The sequence below is a fragment of the Anser cygnoides genome, chromosome Z (genome assembly GCF_040182565.1).
Source record: "Anser cygnoides isolate HZ-2024a breed goose chromosome Z, Taihu_goose_T2T_genome, whole genome shotgun sequence".
In the NCBI taxonomy this organism is placed as follows: Eukaryota; Metazoa; Chordata; class Aves; order Anseriformes; family Anatidae; genus Anser; species Anser cygnoides.
Window position 1 is genome coordinate 41,771,467 of NC_089912.1, and position 21,352 is coordinate 41,792,818.

The 21,352-nt window shown below is 40.9% G+C and overlaps 1 protein-coding gene across 3 annotated transcripts in view; it reads right to left on the reverse strand.

Moving 5' to 3' along the window:
* Positions 1–21,352, reverse strand: part of DAPK1 (death associated protein kinase 1) — an 89,656-nt gene that overhangs the window by 51,656 nt on the left and 16,648 nt on the right. The window lies entirely within an intron of this gene.

Consider the following 21,352-nt stretch of genomic DNA (forward strand, 5'->3'; position numbering starts at 1 on the left):
TGCTGCTAAATGTACATATTGATTCGGACCAGTTATCTCCAGGAATCTAGTGCTGTGTTAAAGTACGAGTAGGATTTCTAATAGTGTGGAGTTTTCCTCTTAAGTTTTCTTAATCTCTTGCTCAGGGTTCTCTAGTAATTCTGTTCCTTGTTTGTTTAACTGTACAAAGTACTTGCAAAATTACTCAATAATACCCATGAGAAAATAGGCTAAATTTAAACTATCTTGTCAACCAAAGAAGCAGTAGCCTTTAATGCACGTTTATAGCAGTGGTTAAATCAAAGACAAGCTTAGTAAGCTTGAATATCTACACAGGGATGTAACATGCAGGCTGGTGTAATTCCACTCCGTACCTGGGAGAGGAGCTAACTCATGTTAGTGGTTAATTAATTACAACTGACAGAGATCTGCAGGACAATGCCATCACCTGCAGAAAGGACATCACATAATGACGAAATGACAAGTGGGAATCATTCAAAGTCACACAGCTCATGAATGAACTCAATCCATAACACTACTTTATGACTAAGAAACAGTAGATGCCAAATACTGTGATGAAGTAATTAAACAATTAAGAAATGCATGTCAGACAGAAAATAGAAGATAACTGATAAAAGCAGTATTATGCAGTAAACGAAGATAATCAGCCAACCCTTATGGCAGAGGGGTTGGAATTAGATGATCTTTAAGGTCCCTTCCAACCCAAACCATTCTGTCATTCTGTGAAACAATCTAAGGGAGAATCAAACTCCTGATGTTTGAATTTGAAGGACTGGACCAGCCGGAGAATACTCATGCTGTTGGGCCACCACCACTACCATTACTAAGCTGATCCCACACAGAAACCCGAGTGATGAACTGTCCTGAGCTGGGACACCCAGTTGGGCAAGGCTGAATGACTCTCACCTGCAGAAGGCAGGCTGGAGCCATGAACCTTCACCTTCTGGAAGAAGGCTCTGGAGTAGCTAAAATCAACTTGCCCTTTGAATGCAGCCATGGCCAGTGAGAAGTAAATGCAGACAGAAGTGGTCAATCTAAGTTCTGAGGTTTGGTTTTACTTCCACATTATGATCAACCCTCAAGTGTTGTTCTTCATTATTTCATGAAACCAATTAATTTGTAAGATGACCACGTTGCATGAGGAAAAAATATTGAAGGCAATGATTTATTTATTTATTAAGTTCTCTTGCATTGCCCTTCCCCTGCATATCTCTGTTCTGAAGGTAGCACCGCACTGCTCACAGCGTGAAGCTGTCAAGGGCCAGGTTTGCCAACATGTATTATTGTTACAAACTGTTGTAGTGGACTGAGCTGTGCTTAGGACTGTGCCAGTTGTACCCTCTTTCCCGTTAGGTTTAGCCTGGAAGACCTACTTCACTTGGCTAAACTTAGGCAGCTAGAGGCATCTGAAATCTTCTTGGACATCGCAGGCGTTCAAACGGGTCTAGGAGACAAGGTACAGGACCTCTGGAAGATCTGTGCTGTCCTAAACCAACAGCAGAGGGCTAGAAAAAACACTCCAAGGTATTCTTGACCCTCTCTGCTTGGCTCAGTTCAACTCTGCAGCAGCTCTCCCAACAACAGAGACTCTGGGTTTGACCTCCCAGGTGGGCACGATTTTGCAGGACAGGACAGCCAGCCGGAGCAGAGGATGCGTTCAGGTATCTGCACTGCTGCGGAGAAGTGCTCGCACAGTGCTCCGGGCCATTGCTTACGAAGAGAAAATGCTGTAATTCTCTGCCTCTCTCCTGTTCAACATGTACGCCTCCAGAGATACAGACGCATTCAGTTTCACTGAAAACGCTATCTATTTTTCAGAAAGTTCAAAGCTGAGCAAAGTCATGCAGCAGACACAGGCACCACCACCACTCAGAACAGCTTGTCCAGCTTGTGAGTAAGAAGGAAGTAAGACGACCTTGCTCATTTGGCCAACTGGCTTTCTGGCTAAAAGGCTATTCTGTTTGGTAGAGGAAGCGAAGTATTTCTGTTTGTGACTCACCCATAGGCTCAAATGGTATGTAGCAATCTAGAGAGCTGACCATGGGATAAAAGTACTGCACACCACAGGATGGGTACACACATTAAATGACATGGTAAAGAAATAGTGCCAGTAGCCACCAGTACAGACAAGTAATTTTTCGTTTAATCACAACAGGCTCAATATTATCCATTACGCTTTCTTCTCTACCCTTGATTTCCTTTCCTGGGTTCTACCGCAATACTCGGAGAAGTAACAAGCACATGGCATAGCAGAAAACCAGAGAGCAATTCTGGGAATTTATCTCCTTGTCTCTTTAGCTACTCCTTTGAAGGAGAGCTTGTTACAAATACCCTCATCTCCCCATACCACAGGCAGAAAAATACTGGGGCTAGATAAAAGCCTTCTCTGCCCAGCAACAATAACTGCACAGTTATTTTTCTTTTCTTCCTGTTTGAAAAGAGTGGCAATCTTTGCATAAGTGAGACAGCCCACATCATGATTTTAAGCTATTACCATCTATTTTTTGCACAGATTTGCAGTTGTATATGCACTCAAACAGCACGTTAATAATGACTTTACAGCTAAGTGATTCACAGCTCCAAGAAGCTTACGATTTACTCTGTGTGTGCACGTGTAACAGCTATTCTCTTCCAACAGCATGCATCCATTGCAAAAGGAAAAAACCACACTCACATCAGAACAATTGAATAGTCATTAGCCAGAGAAAGGAAATATATTAGACCTTGTCAGTGATAAAGCTATTAAGTTTAACCACTTTCTTGTCAATGCTTACCTCAGAAATTTTAGAACAGATAAGGATTAAAACAAAAAAAATAAAACAACAACAACAAACACCAAGAAAAAGTAAGAAACAGAATCACTGATAATATAAGACTCTGGAGAGGCTGAAACTGAAAATTGATTCTGAAGTATGTGTATATACAGTACATTTTGGTATCCAAAAGATTTATTATGAAAAATTGACTGGGATTAAGAATAATCTACGTTTCACTGAAAATGCATACATCATTGACTTTGAAGAATTCTTATATTTAAAACATCAGGTATTTAGTCCATGACAGAATTCTTCCTTTAGTATTTCTTCAACAAAGAGTAATGCATTTTGGGCTCCTCTCGAAATAAAAAGTGTTCTGCAAGTGTTGTTAAACATGCACTGTTTGTGGACCTTTAAGCTAAAGAAAGACAGTTTCTCCACGGTGTTAGTGGTACTTGAATTACACCATTCACCAAAATGACTTCATGTTTCTGATGCCTTTAAGGCTAAGAGCTCTTTCATCTTATGTTGGCAATGGGTCAACTATCATATTACAGCATGAGGCTGACCTACTGAAACAAAGGAGACCAGTTAAAACAAGTAGATCTCCTCTCTCCTTCTCTTCCAAGCTATCTCACTTCTACAGTCATTCTTTCCTCCAACTACAACCATCTGTTTCAAGGATAACCCGATTTACCACAATTCAGTATAAAAGTGTTACCAGAAGACCAATATACCAAATTACTTTATAGATTGCTACCATCTATGTTTCCTTTGACATTGCTCAAGAGTGCAAGAAAGCTATCAACTAACAGGTATCTACAGTAAGTGCCAATTATGCACCAAACAACCTTCTTGTTGTTACTGTTGTGGTATTCAGCACATAACCCCACAATTAGTTGTTTGTTATTAAACGCTGTATATGCAGATCATTTTTGAGCTGCAATCAAAGGAACTATTTCATGTCGGAGATCTCTAAGCCATGATGATTTACAACTCTCTAAACTCTTGTTTTAAAAGCAGAGGAGAGGTGTAAATCAAAGGGTATTTACTGAACTTTAACCAGTAGAACTGCAGCAACGAGCTGGTGTATGTCAGCTCTGTTACTGGATACAAATGCGTTAGACCATACATTCTCCTACTGATCCTTTAGTTCCAGGTCCAGCACTCATTCATTCAGCTTCTTCAAAGCCAGAAAAAAAGCACTTCAGTGTTATAGTTTCTCACGCTTTTGTAGGTTTGATTTAATGTGTCTAGGTCACAAAAAAACAGCGTCGTTTTAGGAGACACTTACCTTAAAGAAATATAAAAGTAAATCACATAGGCCCACATAAATAAAGCATCTGACATTTTTCTTGCACATGGCACAATCAGGTTCAACAGTGAAGCAGGATGACAGCTCGATGTGAGAACAAATACTTCTGCTAATAACAGTAATTTGTTTTGTGATCTTTCAATTCTTACTCAACCAGCAGCTAATTACTATCCTGAATCTACTCTTTTCAGGACACTTGGCACGATGTCTCCACATCCAGTGATTTTTCAGACTTGCTTCTGAACAAGTGCTTATCCTATTAGCTAACCATTAAATTTCTGTCTTTTTTTTTTTAAATAACATTAAGATGATCTGCTGCCCTTTATGATACATATATATGTGCAGAAGTTATGCAAAGATGTGACAAAATTCCCAATAAAGAACAAACACTCCAGTGTTTGGTCCTGGCTTAGTGGGATCTCAAAACAACTAATCATTAGCATGAATGACGGAGAGTTTTAACTACAGGCACAGACATTTTAGAATCCATTTTCCTAGTAAGAAGGTTCTGTATTGTGAATGGCTTCCCTTTCAGAGGGCTGATCATAGTGATTAGGGGTGGCAGGCCCATCACCTATTCCAAGTCCTGTACTCCTTCCCACCCCCAGCCTGCAGCAGCACCAGGTTTTCCGGATTAGCTCTGTCAGTGATGAGAGAAACTTTTGCTGCAAGAGCCTTCCAACAAAGCTGCAAGTTGGGCACAGAGGTGCTGAAGTAACCCCCAGGGACCGGTTTCTGATGTTTATTGCCACAAATGTGCAAGTATGGGGGAATTATGCAACTTTCCACAAAGGACTGTATTATTGGAAGCAGGGGATATGAATAAAGGAAATTACACTAATATCAGAGTAACAAGGTGTCTCAGGATGTTTCTGACGTTATGGCGCCTCTTTTTTTTTTTTTAATGGTTTTTGAACTTGATATTCACTATACAGCTCTGGAAGTCTCATGTATTAATATTCAGATATTACTCCTTTCACTATGTGACTGCTCTCCATTTTAAAACCATATTCATCCAATAGTGAGACACTTAAATTATACTACTAGACATGCATGCAAAAGAAACCACAACTCAACCACACATCTGTTTCCCCAACAAAACGGCTGCTAGCAGACTAGGGATATTTCTGTCTTTCCTCAGACCTCCTCCTCTCTTTTCTGAGCACCTCTTCTGCCACTTAACAAGTGGCAAAGCAAACATCCTCTCCCAGAATTCCACGCCCTGTTCAGACATACTATTTGTGCTGATGTATTAGTCTGCAAATTCAAAATGCAGGTAGCAGTTTTCTCTCAGGGAACTGCAGCAGGGAAGGCCAACTGAGCTGGTGATTTTTCCCCCGCACCCTCCCCAGTCTCCACACCGAAGAACAGAACATTTTGTGAAAAGATGAGAAATCTCCTTTTGCTGGGATCAGTGGATTTGCTCATATCACTTCACTGAAAGGATGCCAAAGTAGCATTAAACAAGCACCTCAGCATAAAGCAAAGTGTCTTGGTAATAGGTATCTTTTAGAAAAAACTTGATTTCTCCTTTTGCAGCTACTTAAGGAAAACTGCTGTAGCATTTAAAACGTACAGAATCACTTCTACTAGATTTATTTCTAGAGATACTGCAACTGATACTCTCATGCAGTTGCTTTTTCCAAGTTTTTGTTTTTTTTAAACTTTTTCCAAGAACAGCCACCTCCAGTGTCCCATTGTTAGCTGTCTCCATCAGTCACCGCTGCCACCCACGTACAGCTTCCTGTCACGGCAGAGAACATCTGAGCTTCTCCTGCTCGCAAGGCTAATTCTCACGAAACTCTCAGGCAAGGTGTCAGTACCTGCATCTTTTCCAAAGGAAAAGAGGATTTCTCCAGAAACTGTAAAGGGTTATACATGCATTAAGTCCCCCTCCATCTTCTAAATAAATTAAAAATAACCTTCATGTTTTCCGTCCGGCTACAAGGCTAAATTGGAGGCAAACTGCTCCCTCCCACCACCACCAGCTCTTTGTGGTCGTGCACAACCTGGTAAATGTTATGAGGCACTTGAGAGCCTCTCTGCTGTGTGTGAGTACAGTGCCAAGGGCTGAGAGTCACTAGCACCAAGTGTTACACTTACCCCATTGAGGAGATAAGCTATCATCAGCATTAACAGGGTGGGGTAAGCCACGGTTAATGGAGCACTCCAGGGTTAATAGAGCACTCCAGGCAGACCTGGCTGGGAGCAGTGGTGTTTCATGTGCACCATGCCCAAAAGACAACCCTTGCTAGCTACCGGCATTATGCCTGCAGGGAACAATCTTCACTGATTTTGGCAGATAATGAAACTGGGATACATGTGCATGTTCCCATCCTCCCTCCTACCCAGAAGGCACAACGGGGGCGGGGGGGTGGGGAAGGTCACGATTCTCCTGCTCTTCCTCCAAATCACATTTTTAATTTTGCAGTCAACTGAAAAGTACAGGCAGATTGTGAATAAATGCAGGATGGGCTGATGTGCTCATATTGTTACTTGTTCAGGCTCTGGAAGGCGGAAACACTTGTAGAGTGCTCCAAATTTCTGTGCTCCCTCCCTTGCTCTGCAGTGTTTAATTCACTGGCAGGGACACAGAGAATGTCAATAGCAGTGCTCAGCCCAGAGTCCTCCGAGTACCAGAGAGCTCTGAAAAGGGATGGCAAACAAAACGAAGAGAAGAGCACTGCAGCATGCCTGTATCCGAAGGATGCTGGGTAGATGATTGGGCTATTTGCTTCTTTAAAATGATTTTTTATGAAAAACTGACACACAAAACCAGCTCTGGCTAAACAGTCTTCAGTGTAAATAACACATTTACACTTCAAGTGCTTATACAGACACACATCTCTCGGTTGACCATGCAGTTGTCTGCTCTGTGCCCACGGCTGGACAAAGTATTTTCAGTCTGCCCTAAGTGGCAGAGCCCGAAGTACCTGACTGCCCTGTAACTCGAGGGAATGACACCCACTTACCGAGACGCAGGCAGCTGAAGCCTGTCAGTCACTATAGGCGTGTTTCAGCCGTGCATAAGCACTTGTTCTGGAAAAGGGCACACTGGGCACAGCACAAAAACAGAAGTAAATTCAAGAGATGCACGGAAAAGCAGTAATAAAGAGCTGAAAGAGGAGTTAAACATCACACAGCATTTAAGCTAAAGAGAAAATAATAGTCAAATGCTTTATAAGTGAATACGCAAGAGAATGAGGCTGCTGAAATCTAATGATGTACTGCTAAGATCATTGTTAGGGCTGGCCTTTTCCAGCTACTACTAATATAGGGAAGCAAATAAAAGGCTCTAATTAAATTTGACCATGAAACTAAAAATAGAAGAGTGCTGCAAATACAAACAAAGGTAGAATAGAAACATGTTATGTGATTGTGCTGTGCAACGTTTCCAGCACATACAGAGCTTAAATCAAGTTGTAATTTTTACTCATGAATGAAATACAAGCTGATACGCTTTCCTTAGAACTCTGTTGGAAAAGCAGTGGAGCTGAAAATGGCACGGACAGTAAGGAAGGGGGAGGCAAAATCAGGTTTATAACACAAAACAAATGTACTGGCAACTATTTCTTAACTTTCAAGTTCCTTTTTATACATAGATGCATTTATGCACTTATGAACTCCATAGAAGTCTCAAAGCTCCTTTCCTAATTTCTGACTTGGAATATCTTTCGGTGTCTAATTATTGAGCTTCAGAAGTGCCCTGATCCCAATATAGTGACCCAACGCATGTGACAATAAAGTTTGATTATCTGCCAGTAGGAACACAAATACTTTGGTTAACGTGACTACACTAAAACATCCAAAATACAAGGACTCCCATTTCCTTTATGTAATGCTTTAAACAAAACCAACCAAACAAAAAAGCAACCCACTATGAAATTAATCTGTGTTATTACTATATGAAGTTCTTCCAGTTGGGGAAAATCTGGCAAAGCCATGGATTGTTTTCTTTGTGTATAGAAGTCAGCTGAAACCATTTTTCGTCTAAACCATCTGAAATCTCTCCTGTACTACCTGTTCGCAGTCCGAACAGTGTACCTTTAAGCCCATTAACAAAATTAACGGGAAGAGAAACAGCCTGAAAGTAACTATAACGAATCGTTAAGATGAAGGAACCAGAATCTGATGCTTCAGACACTGTAAAAAGTGTAAAAGGCAGTAAAAACGTAGCATATTTAAGTGTATCCACAAGCTAAACTACCCACCACAAATGTACAGAATTTCCCTGAAAACAGGTTGCAGGATACAATAGAAAGTAAAGAATCACAGAAATACAGAATTTCCCCTATTTGTCACTTTCCTCTGCATTTTATAAGCTTGTGCTTTTTTTTCTTGGTGGCTTGGTTATTTTAAAAGCAATTTTTGATCCATTTCAACCACACATTTACCTCCAGCAGAAACCCTTGTCAGCCTCAACCCATCACACTGATGAAGCTGGGGGCCTCTGTTGCTCTCCTGCTTTCTGCAACTTTGCTAGGCTGCTAACAGCCTGTTTCCTATGCTTAAGGAAAAGCAATTTTTCAGTCTTTACCTTGTTTTCTGAGGAATCCAGAAGAGCCTCTAGTCCCTAGGGAACACATAAAACAGCATGATAAAGCACTTCAGTGTCTACAACAGAGCCCAAGAAGTATACCGAATTTTTCACTGTTTCCTATATTACTTCTTACACCCTTTATATTGCACAACTAGTATATGAAAAATTTTAGAGGAATAATCAAGTAGGATGATGGGCTAAAATAGAGAGAGAAAGAAATGGAATACAGAAGATGACTTTTTGATCTGTGTATACGTATGCATGAGCATCCAGACTTGAATGAAAGACTACAGAGTGCCTTCATGATGCCAGCTTATCATGGTAATAAAGCACTTTCTGGGCCTCAAATTTAAAAAGGCAAGTGATTAGAGGTGTGACTGGCACTGCCAGGGCTCACTGCAATCTATGCACAAATCCAGTCAATAGCACTTCTCACCGAACACAGCTCCTCAGAATAATAACTATTATTAAGCACAAGAAGATGGGACCGGCTGGCTCAGCGGTGAAGGAGGTGAAGAAAATGCCAAATGTGGAAAATGTTCAGTATCTTTTACCCACATCTTGACATTTAAAACAAGCACACTAACACACCTTCCCCTGGCCCAGCAGCCACACTTAAAAGGAAGAGGCTCATCTGCCTGAGATTTTATCCTGTTCACAAAACAATGGTACAGTTTTTCTAATATAGTTAACGCAAAACAAGTTTAAACCTGTTGAAGCACGCACGCACACACCTGTGCACACATTTACTGAGCCAAACAGCACTTATTAACTAGGATAGGCCATCACGCAGAAACGGAGCAGCAGATTCTAAGTATCTGCTAATTTGACAGTAAACTTCAACTGCAGATGAACCGTGATTTGTTCACATTTAAAGATATGAAGTCTAAGAAAGAGATGTAGTCTTGTGATGACCAGGCCTAATTTTGTGGAGTGGAACAAAGGAAGAGGTAAACACAAAAATCCAGTTTATTCCCTCCTGTTTACGTGCAGTTCATGTAAAAACTTCTGTCAACTCTTTGCGTACACGTAAATATGCCCGAATCTCTATACGTTACAAGAGCACTGTAGAAATAAGACAAAAAATTAAGTATGACTGCACAATGTTTTGTTTATGGTTTATGTCATATACACTACAACGTAGAGAAGCGAGATATTTGGAATACTCCACCTTTGTATGCAGTAATTGGGTTACTGTCCTTGGAAGGGGTTTTAACCAGTAGCACAACATCTGGGAAAAAAAATCAAAAAGTCAAAAATCCTGCAAGATTTGCATCCTGCTGATGTTCTTTGCCTGAAGTCTGATGCACAGCCCTAGCCAAGAATGGCTGCTATGCAACCAAACGAGAGCACAGACCTCTCTCTTATCTGAGGATAAGGTCTCCACAACTTTTGCCTTTAAGGAAGGCTTTGCTTCCCATCAGAGCTCCGAAGTGAACAGGACAGCAGCGTGAAAAATGTGCTCTGAGTGGATAACAGCAGGTCTCCCTGTAAAGTCGCAAATATTTCTGCTCAGAGTTATTCCTGAGCATTGACACATCACTTGATAGGGGGGAAAAGAGTGGAGGGAATTATGAAACACAAAGTTACTGATGCTTTACTGTGTGATTCAATGTGAGAACAGTTATGAAAACACCTGAAAAAACAGCAGCATAGGTTCTGCTTGAAACAGAGGCTGTTTGTATTTTATGTAGCCCACCTCCCTGACGTTTAATTAGATGTTACTGGACTGAGATTTATTTCATTACTTTAAAGGGATGTTTACATATTGGAGCAACTAGCCATAACGTGTCATATACTACACAACAGGCAAATATAAAGTGTTCAGGAACATCATCCAAAATGTAAGCAGGGATAAGCACACCTTGAAACAGAAATATCTATGGCAAATTTAATATAAATAATCACATGAAGAACGCCATGTCTGAAGACAATCTGTATTGAACACATTTGACTACTGAAAGATATCATTGGTCTAGGTCAAATAACGAAGAAGGAGAATACAGGAGTACAGAACATAAAGCTCTGAGAAATCAAACATTGCGTATACAAAAGATTCATACTTCAACAAATACTTTATTATCTACACTGAACCGCCACACAAAGCACATCATTGTGAGTCACAGTCAAGGCATACCAAGGCATTTCATCATTGTTTAAAAACATTAAATAATGAAATTTACCTAGGACTTCAAATAAAAGTTAGCATTTGTAAACTCTAATTGGCAGATGACAACTCAATAGTGTAAGAGACATTTCAGTAAGTCCTTCAAAAGCCACCTGCTCAGGAAAAAATGTTGTGCAAGAAAGATGCATCTTGAAGTCCCTGCACAGTCTTAGCCAGTCTCAGAGTTTAACCTTAGGTCCTGTCTTTCGATTGACTACACTACTTACTCTTAAACTCAGCTTAACACTTTGACTGACTTTATCCTTTTTATTTTTTAAATGGGAAATAAAACTTCCCTATGAGTTGATTTCCTTCAGCATAGATATTATAAAAATGTAATTAAGTTTTGTTTTCCCAGACTGACTTAAAATTTCATATGGCATTATGAGTAAGTTTAAAAACAATAAAATTCATATATAAAAATTTAGTGGAAAATTTAGTGCAAATTTAGTACGTTTTAGTTAGCAAATTTAGTGGAAAACTGACTTTACAATTGAGACATGACACAAAATAACCTTGCACAAAGTAATTATGTAATTGTGCAAGATTTAATATTGATGGTATTACTTTAGACGGTTCAAGTATTTGCACAGAAATCTTCAAACTATTCCTCTGGGCAGCATCTCTTTTTTTTTTCAGCACCAACACGACAGATTCACTTGGGGAAACACTTGAAGACTCCTGGAAACAGCTCCTGTCTCTCAAATGTAATATTGCTATTTGTGTGTCCACTTTCCACAGCAGACCTTTGAAGAAAATGTTTCATTGCTGCTAACAGATCGAGCTTCAATCATCTCACCATTTTACTCCACCCCTGGAACAAAAGAAGCAGCGGGGGCAACACAACTGGGAACTGAAAGGTGTACGAGAGGCTGGAGCATTACAGCTCGCCCTCCTTCCCCATCTTGCACGCCAGGCACGAACCGTCCAGCTGGCACAGCACACCCCACACACGAGGCTTGCTGCCGCCACAGCCGTGGGGTGAGACCCGGGGCAACATACACCCCTCGTTGTCCTTTATTGCTGCTGTGGGCTTGGCTGAAGATTTGCAGTGTGTATGAAACATTATCATTTTTATGATCTCCATCTACCCCTCCAGCCTCAGGGCCCTTAAAATGCCCCCTCAAGCCCTTCGTTGGATCTAGGGGTGCAATAAGCTATGGTGTCCCAAGAGTGGAGATGGTACAAGTTTCTCCCCATGCCTTCCAATCCCGCTCTCCTCCCCGTTTCCCTTCCCAGTAATCACACAAACACACGTCCATCTCCAGTGGGGTGACCAGGTGCTCAAATCTCTTCCTGCATCGCAGTTAAAGTCGTGAATCCGTACTCCCTCCAAAGTCTCTCATAGGAGAGATGTCCTTCCTGAAATCATCCTCTTTCTGCACGTACTGTGTCCTCAGTGCTAATACTTGGTTTCCTTCCAAATTGCCTAGCTTGCCTTCTCAATAAAATGGCAGGGCACATCATCAAAGAAGCATACTTGACAAAATAAAAGACACAAAACCTGACAATTAATGCCTCATTCCTGGATTAAACAGAGTGCTTGTCCCTAGTGCTTCCTGCTTCCCTCACTTTATGTACAGTATTGCATCCCAAAATGCTGTATTCACACTTTCCCAGCATATTTAACACTCAATGCTCATTACACAGAGAGAAACAATCAGTCAAGATCTATTACTTTCTCAACTATAGGCGTATGAAGCAGGTGGATTCATAGCATGTAAAATTAAACCACAGAGTTTTAAACAAATTATTTACTGTAATTTAAAAAAAGGAATAAACAGTGAACTATAAATAAAACATTTAAGAGGTTCTACACACCTCATTAAAAATATAAGCGTTCCTTTCAAAAGTTATTACCTCTCTTTTATTTAGATAGTTGAATAACACTTGTAACAACTGTTATAAGGGATAAATAAGAAAATAAAAACGTATATCCGCAAAGTCTAAATTTAACTTAGCAGTTAGGTGACAGATGGCACATCATGTGGTTACCCATCACTCTGCAGCACTAGCAAAAGGATTAATCTACAAATCCTGCTGTATAACCAGCATCAATAAACTATCTGCTTCTGCTCCCTCCCCCTTAGCCCCCATTTCCCCTCCACTCCCCATCTCACATAACCACAAAATTTTGTTCTTCAGGCAATGGTATTTCAGCAGGAATTTCTTGGACATTTACTCTATCCATCTGCTTTTGGGCCCAGGCCAGCCCATTTTTAAGTGCAGCCTCATTTAAAGTACAACCATCCTTATGGTATGAAGCTCCTGTATTTGCCAAGATGATTTCACTTCCAGGAATTCTGTTATGTATCAAGTTCCACATCGTTTCTAATTCCAACCAACTATTCTTCTAAGAATGTAAACATAATTTCTCTTTGTTGGCTTTATCTTTTTTTCATTCTTTCTCTTTTTTTAGACCTCCTCCCTTTCTTTCCCATTCCCAGTTAAAAGAATTGATATCAACAGTCTCCCCATAACAGCACTAAAAGGAACAATACATCCCCAAACACAGCAAATGAATTTCTCCTTGGGCTTACTGCATATAAGCTCTACCTTACAGCACCTAAATCATTCTGTACAAGTTCCTCCAAAGACAGAAGGGGCTCAAGTGTTCATATCCTCTCCAACCTAAGTACATGGAAGAGATTCAATAGCTGGGGTACTCGGGGAGGGAGGCAAAGGGAGAAGTGACCAACTTTTTTAAAAAACAAAATACCCATAACTCTCTAACATAACACATTACTCTCCAGCCTCCTTCCTTCCAATGAAAACAGAACCTGCAACCTAATAATTCAGTCTATGTATTCTTATGTTCAAACATAAAATGTTGACATATGCTGAAGTAAAGATCGCTGCTCCTTGTTACTTAGGTATTGGTTCTGTTTAGCATTCAGATGATGTCGTTTCAGGATTTTATAACAACCACCACCATAGTGTACTTGTGAAGTAATGGATTTTAAAAAAACAACAAACACTGGTGCCAAAATCATCCTCTTCATTAAAAATACAGTGTTCTCCTCCTTTGGTAGGATTTGAAAGTGCTGTTGTGCAGCGCTACAGAGACAGCAAATTTGGAGCACGACTGCTGAATAATTACACGGGTTCAGGTTAAGCATGCGTTTTATTTGCATGAGTGCTCCTTGTTGAAGAAGAATGAGGCTTCCAGTTAGAATTCCAGCTGGAATTTGAGAAGAGGGGAGAACGCCAAGTCTTTGGAGGGCCGGCTGGCTGACTGTTTCAGAATCAAAAAAATGATAAATAATAGCAAATCACTGAAAATTTAAAAGCTTGTAACTGATTAAAAAGAGAAATAGGTACATTATCATTTTGTTCATCTATTGGTTCTCTTTAATTGTCTGAAATAACATAATAACCCTCCCACCACCCTTTGGGGCTCAATCCGTTTGTGTTCCAGACTCTTGATGGTATCCACTTTCTCTGAAAACTCATCTTATTTTCCTTGTATGGTTTTTAACATGCCTTTTGCCTATAAGCACTTGCTTTGATCCATCACGAAAAAGCCAGCAATATCCATTTAGATAATAAAAGAACGTTAAAAGCTTTAATTCTCAGCATTAGTGCTGCTACCCAGAGAACGACAAACATTTTTTCTATACTTAGACATTCAAGTTGATCTTGTTTTGAGGCAGAGAAACAGATTAAGTGACTTCTAGAGAGGTTATCATGTTCTAACTTCATACTGTATATGAACCAGCTCGTTGTTAAAAAGGTCTATTTTTCCACTTGCTCTAAACCTGTATTTTAAAGTATGTAGAAAAATTGCCATGCCTCAGGACAGATGAGCTAAGATGGAGTAGTCCAGATTTGAGGTCATGTGAAGAAAAGGATCTCCAGAGACACCAGCACTCTACAACTTCCAGATCTTGCCTGAATCCCAGAGCTCGAACTGGGATCCGGACTTTCAGACTTCCAGTATTTATACAACCTACTTAAAGGCTAAGCACCACGAGCAGCAAGTCGTTGCTTATTTTTCAGGAAAAAAAAAAAAAAGTACTGTAAACTGTACTTGGGATAAAAGACGAATATACCGTGTGGCTCCTAACGAAGCCCGAGCGAGACAGAGACAGTCACTTGGTTATGCACGGCAGGAGCGGGGCTGTGCCGCGAGGCAGCCTGTGCGCGGGCAGCTGGCTGGCTGCAGCAGCAGCTGTCTCGCAGTGATTGTCTGTGGGCGCTGAGTGCATCCCTCTGAATCTCAGCTCCTCTCCAGATGCATTTCTGCAAGTGGATGCTGTGCCCAGAAACTCTCTTCTGCAAGCTTTGACCTAATAACACTTTGCTTCAAAATACTGAATATTCAAGCCAGGAAACAATGTGAAATCCACATGCATACTTCGATGACATTTTTGAAAACCATGAAGACTATTTCATTAAAGGAAAGACTGGGGATTGCTGTAAGCAATATATACATACCTTCGTAACAAAAGCACATTCTACACTTAATGCATATCAGCAGTGAGAATAAATACAACCAATAGAGTCTCAAATCCGTATCAGCATTACTGAAAAGAGTCGTTTCCTAAAATTCAGCTTCTGTGCCAAAACAGTCTTTTTCTAAGCTTGGTTCGGAGTAGCAGTATGACAGGAGATTTGTCATTCAAAACAGCTGTGTATTTGTAATCACTAACGTTGCACTGAAAAAGTTTCACTTTCTACAGTAATTCAGCCAGTCTACAAAAGACTCGCACGCATTGATTCCAGCTGCCAGTGCTGCAGCCCGTTTTACTCAGATTGAGTTAGACGTCTGAACAAAATTGCAGGCACAGGGACATCAGCATAACAACCACTCCAAGCTGCAAATGAAATCCTTTGCTTCCTCCATTACAAAGGCTGAGCAAAGTAGTGCACAAACAACGTGAATCATTTTAGATATGACGGTCTTCATCGCAGGACATTTTTGTAGATTTTTCCACTGCAGAACTTGAGGCCTTGTTCCACCCCTTCCCCCAACTTAATATATTATGGATATGCTATATTACAGCAGAGGTAAAAACAAGTGGGATAACTTGAGGACGCTTTGTTAGCTGTCTCAACACAGCTCCAAAGTAAAGCACTCCTCTTGACATTTTTGGAAGGGAACAAAGGACTTCATTTTCAACTATGTGTCAGAGCTCTCTTTGAAAGCTTTAGCCAGACATTTCTGTACATGGTACTCTAATAAAAAAAATTTGCTGATTAAAAGTGATAATTTGCCTTATCGAAAGTGTTCTAGTTACTACTTACTTTTGCATGCTGAAATAAATAACAAGCAACCCTGAAGTATTTCACTTCACAAACCACAGCTGGCTTTGATCTTTGATTTTCTAGATGCAGACTTTTCAAGAAAACACCTGAAATATTAAACAGCATTAATTCCTGAAATGTTCATGTGCTCATTGCCTTCTTAACTAATGTGGTACTCCCTGAGGAGACAGACAGAAACAACTCAAGCTCTAGTAGCGCAAGCAAAAGTTGTAACTAATTTTCCCTGCATTTTTGTTACAAATCCGGTTCCCCGAAGCATTTCATTTAGCCTCGAGAACATAAATTCCATTTATGCATTTCCTTCCTTTTTATTCTGTCATAAGGAAGCATTCACCTGCATGAGTTACATCTACTTGACACGTAACCTGAAGCAAGGCTCCTCTTATCCAGGTCTACCACAGTCTTTCACAGAAGCAAGAATCTCACATAAAAACTGTTATATGAAATTACTATGTGCTTCTCAGCAGCTTTCTGCACGTACCTCCTGTAAAAATGTTAGCCTGCCTTTTTTTATTTATTTATTCCCCCCCCCCCCCCCCAAAACACCAGCCACCGGCTTTTCAGTTCAATACAAATTGTCTCAGGGAGGCCAGCACAATGCGCTCTCCCCGCAGCGTCATGCTTCATTTTGTTCTTTTTCATGTTAAAGTGTCAGATAAAGAAGAATCGTTCTGGCTGGCGGTTCCTCACAGCTCGCTTTGCATGGAGAGAAGAAGTCAGAGGAGAATCACAAGGGTGCCAGAGACCAGTAGGCCCGTGCACTGCCACACCGGACCTTCCAGAAGAATGGGATGAAGAACAACTCGTCATCATCCTTTTACATTTTGGGGAAAGGGGGACGGTCTCTAGTGCTACATATTCTGACGGCATGGTGAGATAATGAGCTTGCATTTCCAACCCACCTCATTTCCTAGCATTCCTCACCCTGCCATGAGCCTCTGCCACGGCCGGCACAACCACCGGCTGCCTTCCCCTCCGGCTCACGGTGCAGGGGTACCGCCGGCGCTCAGCAACTCAGCAGAAGTGTCTGGCCATATCTGCTGCTCCGCCGAGCACGCGCCAGCCTCTGCTCTCGTGCTGCCTGGGGACTCGGCTGCAAGCGGCTTGGAGGAGAAGTGCCTCACACAGCTTCAGAAAGGACAGCGTGTGCACGCCACCAACATTTTGGATGTGCCATCCTCTCACCCCAGGAAGACAGTTTTCTTAGGAAAACCTGCACGATGCATCCAGTGTGACCAGCCACGAGCAACCATAGGCGGTACAGAGCTCAGCAGTGACAATGAAGCAACAGAAGCTGCCTGTGGTCTCGGCAGCGTGTCCGGAAAAGGTGGTGGCACACAAGTTTGCATCTGCAGAGTAGCAGCCATGTGTCAGTTTCCCTTTCCTCCCAAGCTCTGTATTTTTCTCATACTCACAACAACTGCTGCGGCCTCACACTTTCATCACGGCTGAATGCTGGGTACTTGCTAGAAGGAACAGGAGTTTTTAAACAGCTCAAAAAAGGATTGCCAGAAGTGGAAAAATGTGAGGTCACCAAATACAAGACAGCTCCCTTCATATTCCCTGGAGTGACACCACTGAAATTTCCCTAGCAATTAGTGAGTTTGCACAGGTGTTACTCCAAGTGTAACCTTAAGACAGCCTAGCTGGCGGAAACACAGCTGAAGTGATAGCTCGCTGGTGATGACAGACAAAAAGAACACAGCTCAGCTGCCGTAACGCACAACAGCTTCTGCAGGGTTGGCAGTCAAAAATCAGCTTGAAAATTTGACACGGAAATCTGTGAAAGAGAATATGGGATCCCCAAATATCTTCCAGTTTTAAATGATATAGTTGCACCTTAAAAGTCAAAAAGCGTTTGGATTACTTTTCATTATCTTGGCAACAACAATAACCAAAATAAGCACACCAGCAAGCCTGAGCTGTTTTGGAGCATCTGTTAGACTTGCATTCACTGTCATTCTCAATACACTCACTAGATACGACCTAAGATATCTATCTCTCTTTTTTGAAAGCTTTTTCAAAAAATGGAAATAAAAAAAAAAATACCTTCAGACAAAGTTTACCACAAGCTCTGTCTTGCAGAATGTTTTGAGTAAACAAGTTGAAACCCTGATAGGTGTGTGGGTTTAGGCTTCCACTAGACGGTGAAAAGGTACAGGCATTGCTTTAAGCAGCCAGACACAGCTCTGTCAGGGATGCAGAAACAAATAAACAATCTCCACACTGAGCAAAATCTCCTTCCAATGAGCATCCTCCAAAATCCATGTCCTGTTGGCAGGTGTAACAGTTGTGACGCACTGAGGCACGAAGCAGCAGAGAGAAGTGAGCACAAAAATCATACGCTGTGATTTTCCCCTCCAAAAGATCACTTCTAAACTTCCATTATTTCGTTATAGGATTAACTCCAGGATACCATAGAACCCGGCCCAGAAACAAATATTCTATTAAAACAGCTTATATTTAAGTTGCAAAGGGAAGAATGAAGTTACTCTGCAGCTGCCAACAACCCTGCACACAACCATGGCGCACCGATGCTGAAAGAAGGAGGTTTATCGGAGATGGGAAGGTGATGATAAGATGAAACTAAGTAACAGAATGGCGCGAAATAGCACCCACATGAAGGATGATGAGATCTCTGCTGAGCAGGCTGTAGATACTGTGACTTACACGACCTGAGCACCTAAACACAGCTTTCTTGCAACCACAAGTGCAGGGGGAACTGGAGTTCAACTGAACATACAGGACACTGCCCTCTTCCAAAGATGCTGTAAAAAACAAAACAAAACAAAACACACTACCATGCCCAACATCTAGAAATAATTGTGCTTTTTCTGGCCTTAAATCACATAATTCTTCATGCTGTAACGCTGAAACTCTTTTCCCCATCTGCCACACAACTAGCAGATGCAACAAACTTCATCAGGACAACACAAAAAAGGTCAACAGGACCTCAAGAAGTGAGAACAGGGAAGATAATAGCTTTGTAATCCTAAAGACCTGCTCCAAAGTTAATGTGTGGCCTATGCAGGCTGTAAGCATCTGAAGCAAACTGGGAGAGCACCTAAAAATTATCTTAAAAATCTGCACTACGAGTTAGAGTAAGAGAAGACACCTATGCAATTTATTATCGATACATAATTTTTTCTCCTCACAGTTTTCCCAAAATAGTATTTTTCTAAAATTCATTTAAACTGATTCACGTTAATATCACACAGATTACACACAGGCTTGCTGAGCTGGATTGCTAGCACAGTTGCAGTGTAAGGCACTGCAGGACAGCTCTCCTCTGAAACACCTCCTGTCTCAAAGTGCAACTGGGTTGACAAAGCCTGTGCACACCCTCACCTACCCGCCTGTACTATCAACCACTTTTCCTGTTGTCACACCTCTTCTCCAACTGATTTCACAAAGTCAGAATTTACTTCTAGCCGTTAGTGCTGAATGACTCAGTTTAAATACAAACAAACAAAAGAAATGTTCACACAAGTCATGGAGGAAAAGTGCTACTGCACGTCCTAGCACCCAAATGGCAATGGGCTGAGATTTTTCAAGCCCATGCTGCCCTGTATCCTGCAACCTGGCTTGGAAGATGGTATCCTAGGAGAAGCAGGGAAGATCTCAGAAAAATAGGCAGACTAGAGCACAAATACATGAGATTGTTTTTAACTTTATTTATACTACTTTCCTTTAAACAAGAAAAGGTTGTTTGGCAACACTTAGGGCATTCTCATTTTCTGCTCCCTCAGATTTCATTTGTGATAGCTTAAGCTCTATCTGAAGTCTGCTTCTTAGCCTGCCATATACCAATCTCTGGCATTAGCCAAAGAAATCACGGAGGAAATACATTTTTGGAGATGTCACATGAGAACCTGTTTTTTTGTTGTTGTTTGCTTGCTTGTTTTTGGCTTCTCAGCAACAAGTAGCTATTCACCACAACTTTCTGAAGTTTCAATTCCTTTAAGTTGTTCTACTGAGAACAAAGATGTCATGCAACGTGGTGTAACCAAGGAGAGATTTAGTGCCACTTACGTGGGGCTCAGTCAAAAACTCCAGTACTTTTCCACGGTGCTGTTCTCCCAACTACAGAGAATCAATTACCATGAAGTTAAGAAACAAAACTGAATGAAATTCTAGCTAGTTCACTATATTTGGGATACTATTCTCAAAGCATCATATTTTCTATCTAACTGCCCTATATAAAATCAAATGTCAGAAATTTTTCCCTGTAGTTTATTTCCTCCCTGAATTATGAAGTAGAGAGGACAGACTTGAAAGGATCAACACTTCAATACACTAATTTGCCAGCAGTAGCACCAAATCACCTGTTAAAAAGTGCAAAGCCATGACCAAATGTTTCACTGCTGGCAATCTACACCGAAAATCCGCTAAGAACAAACAAGAGGTCTATACTGTGATTGCTGCAGAGGCCCTTTCAAGCGATCAGAATGGTCAAAAACCAAAACTGTCCTTGTAATCTAAAATGCAGTACAAAACATAATTATTTGCCATATGCTCCTTTACCACTTGGTCTTTCCACCCTGGAAAGGTACTGGTGTGCAGTTCGGTTGCTTGAGAATTTTGGCTAGAAGGTTTGTGTTGATGACAGTGAGATTGTACACAGGACTGACTTTGGTGTCTCCAAAGAAAAAAGAAAAGAGATTAATTCAACTTTTTTTTTCATTATGAGCAGATCAAAAGGTCATGTCATAGTCCTATCACTAAAAGAGTTCTTCATTCAGGTTTAGAATAACCTCCTCTAAACTAAAATGCAGAAAACTGCACATCATAAACACCCAAAAGAGAGCTTAAAAACAACACAGCTACTGCAGATAGGAGGGAACACCCAGTGAGACATCGTAAAAGCACTTGAAAGTGAGATTTACAGCAATACTTTTTTCAACATCTTCCTACCCTATCTAAGCATATGTAAAAAGACAGCGACCACACCATCTTCAGAATAGAAAAAAGCTACATTAGCTACATGAAGTTAATAAAGCTTCATTAACTCAAGTTAGAGAAATTAAACTGTCCTTCACAGTTAATTTGCATAAGCAAGATAAATATTAATGATTAGCAATGTTAATTAAGACCAATGTAATAATTGACTGGAAGACATCTTCTGGTACTAGTGATCCCACCTTCACTGTTGTTTTGTGACCTCGCTTTAGCAAGCGGTCACAGGTTTTTGTAATTTCCAGTGAAAGCAGGTATGATTGCATAAATAAAAACAAAATTTCTGATTCACAAAGTATCAAGCTGAGCTTGTTATCACAGAATACATCTTTGAGGCAGATAACAAAGTC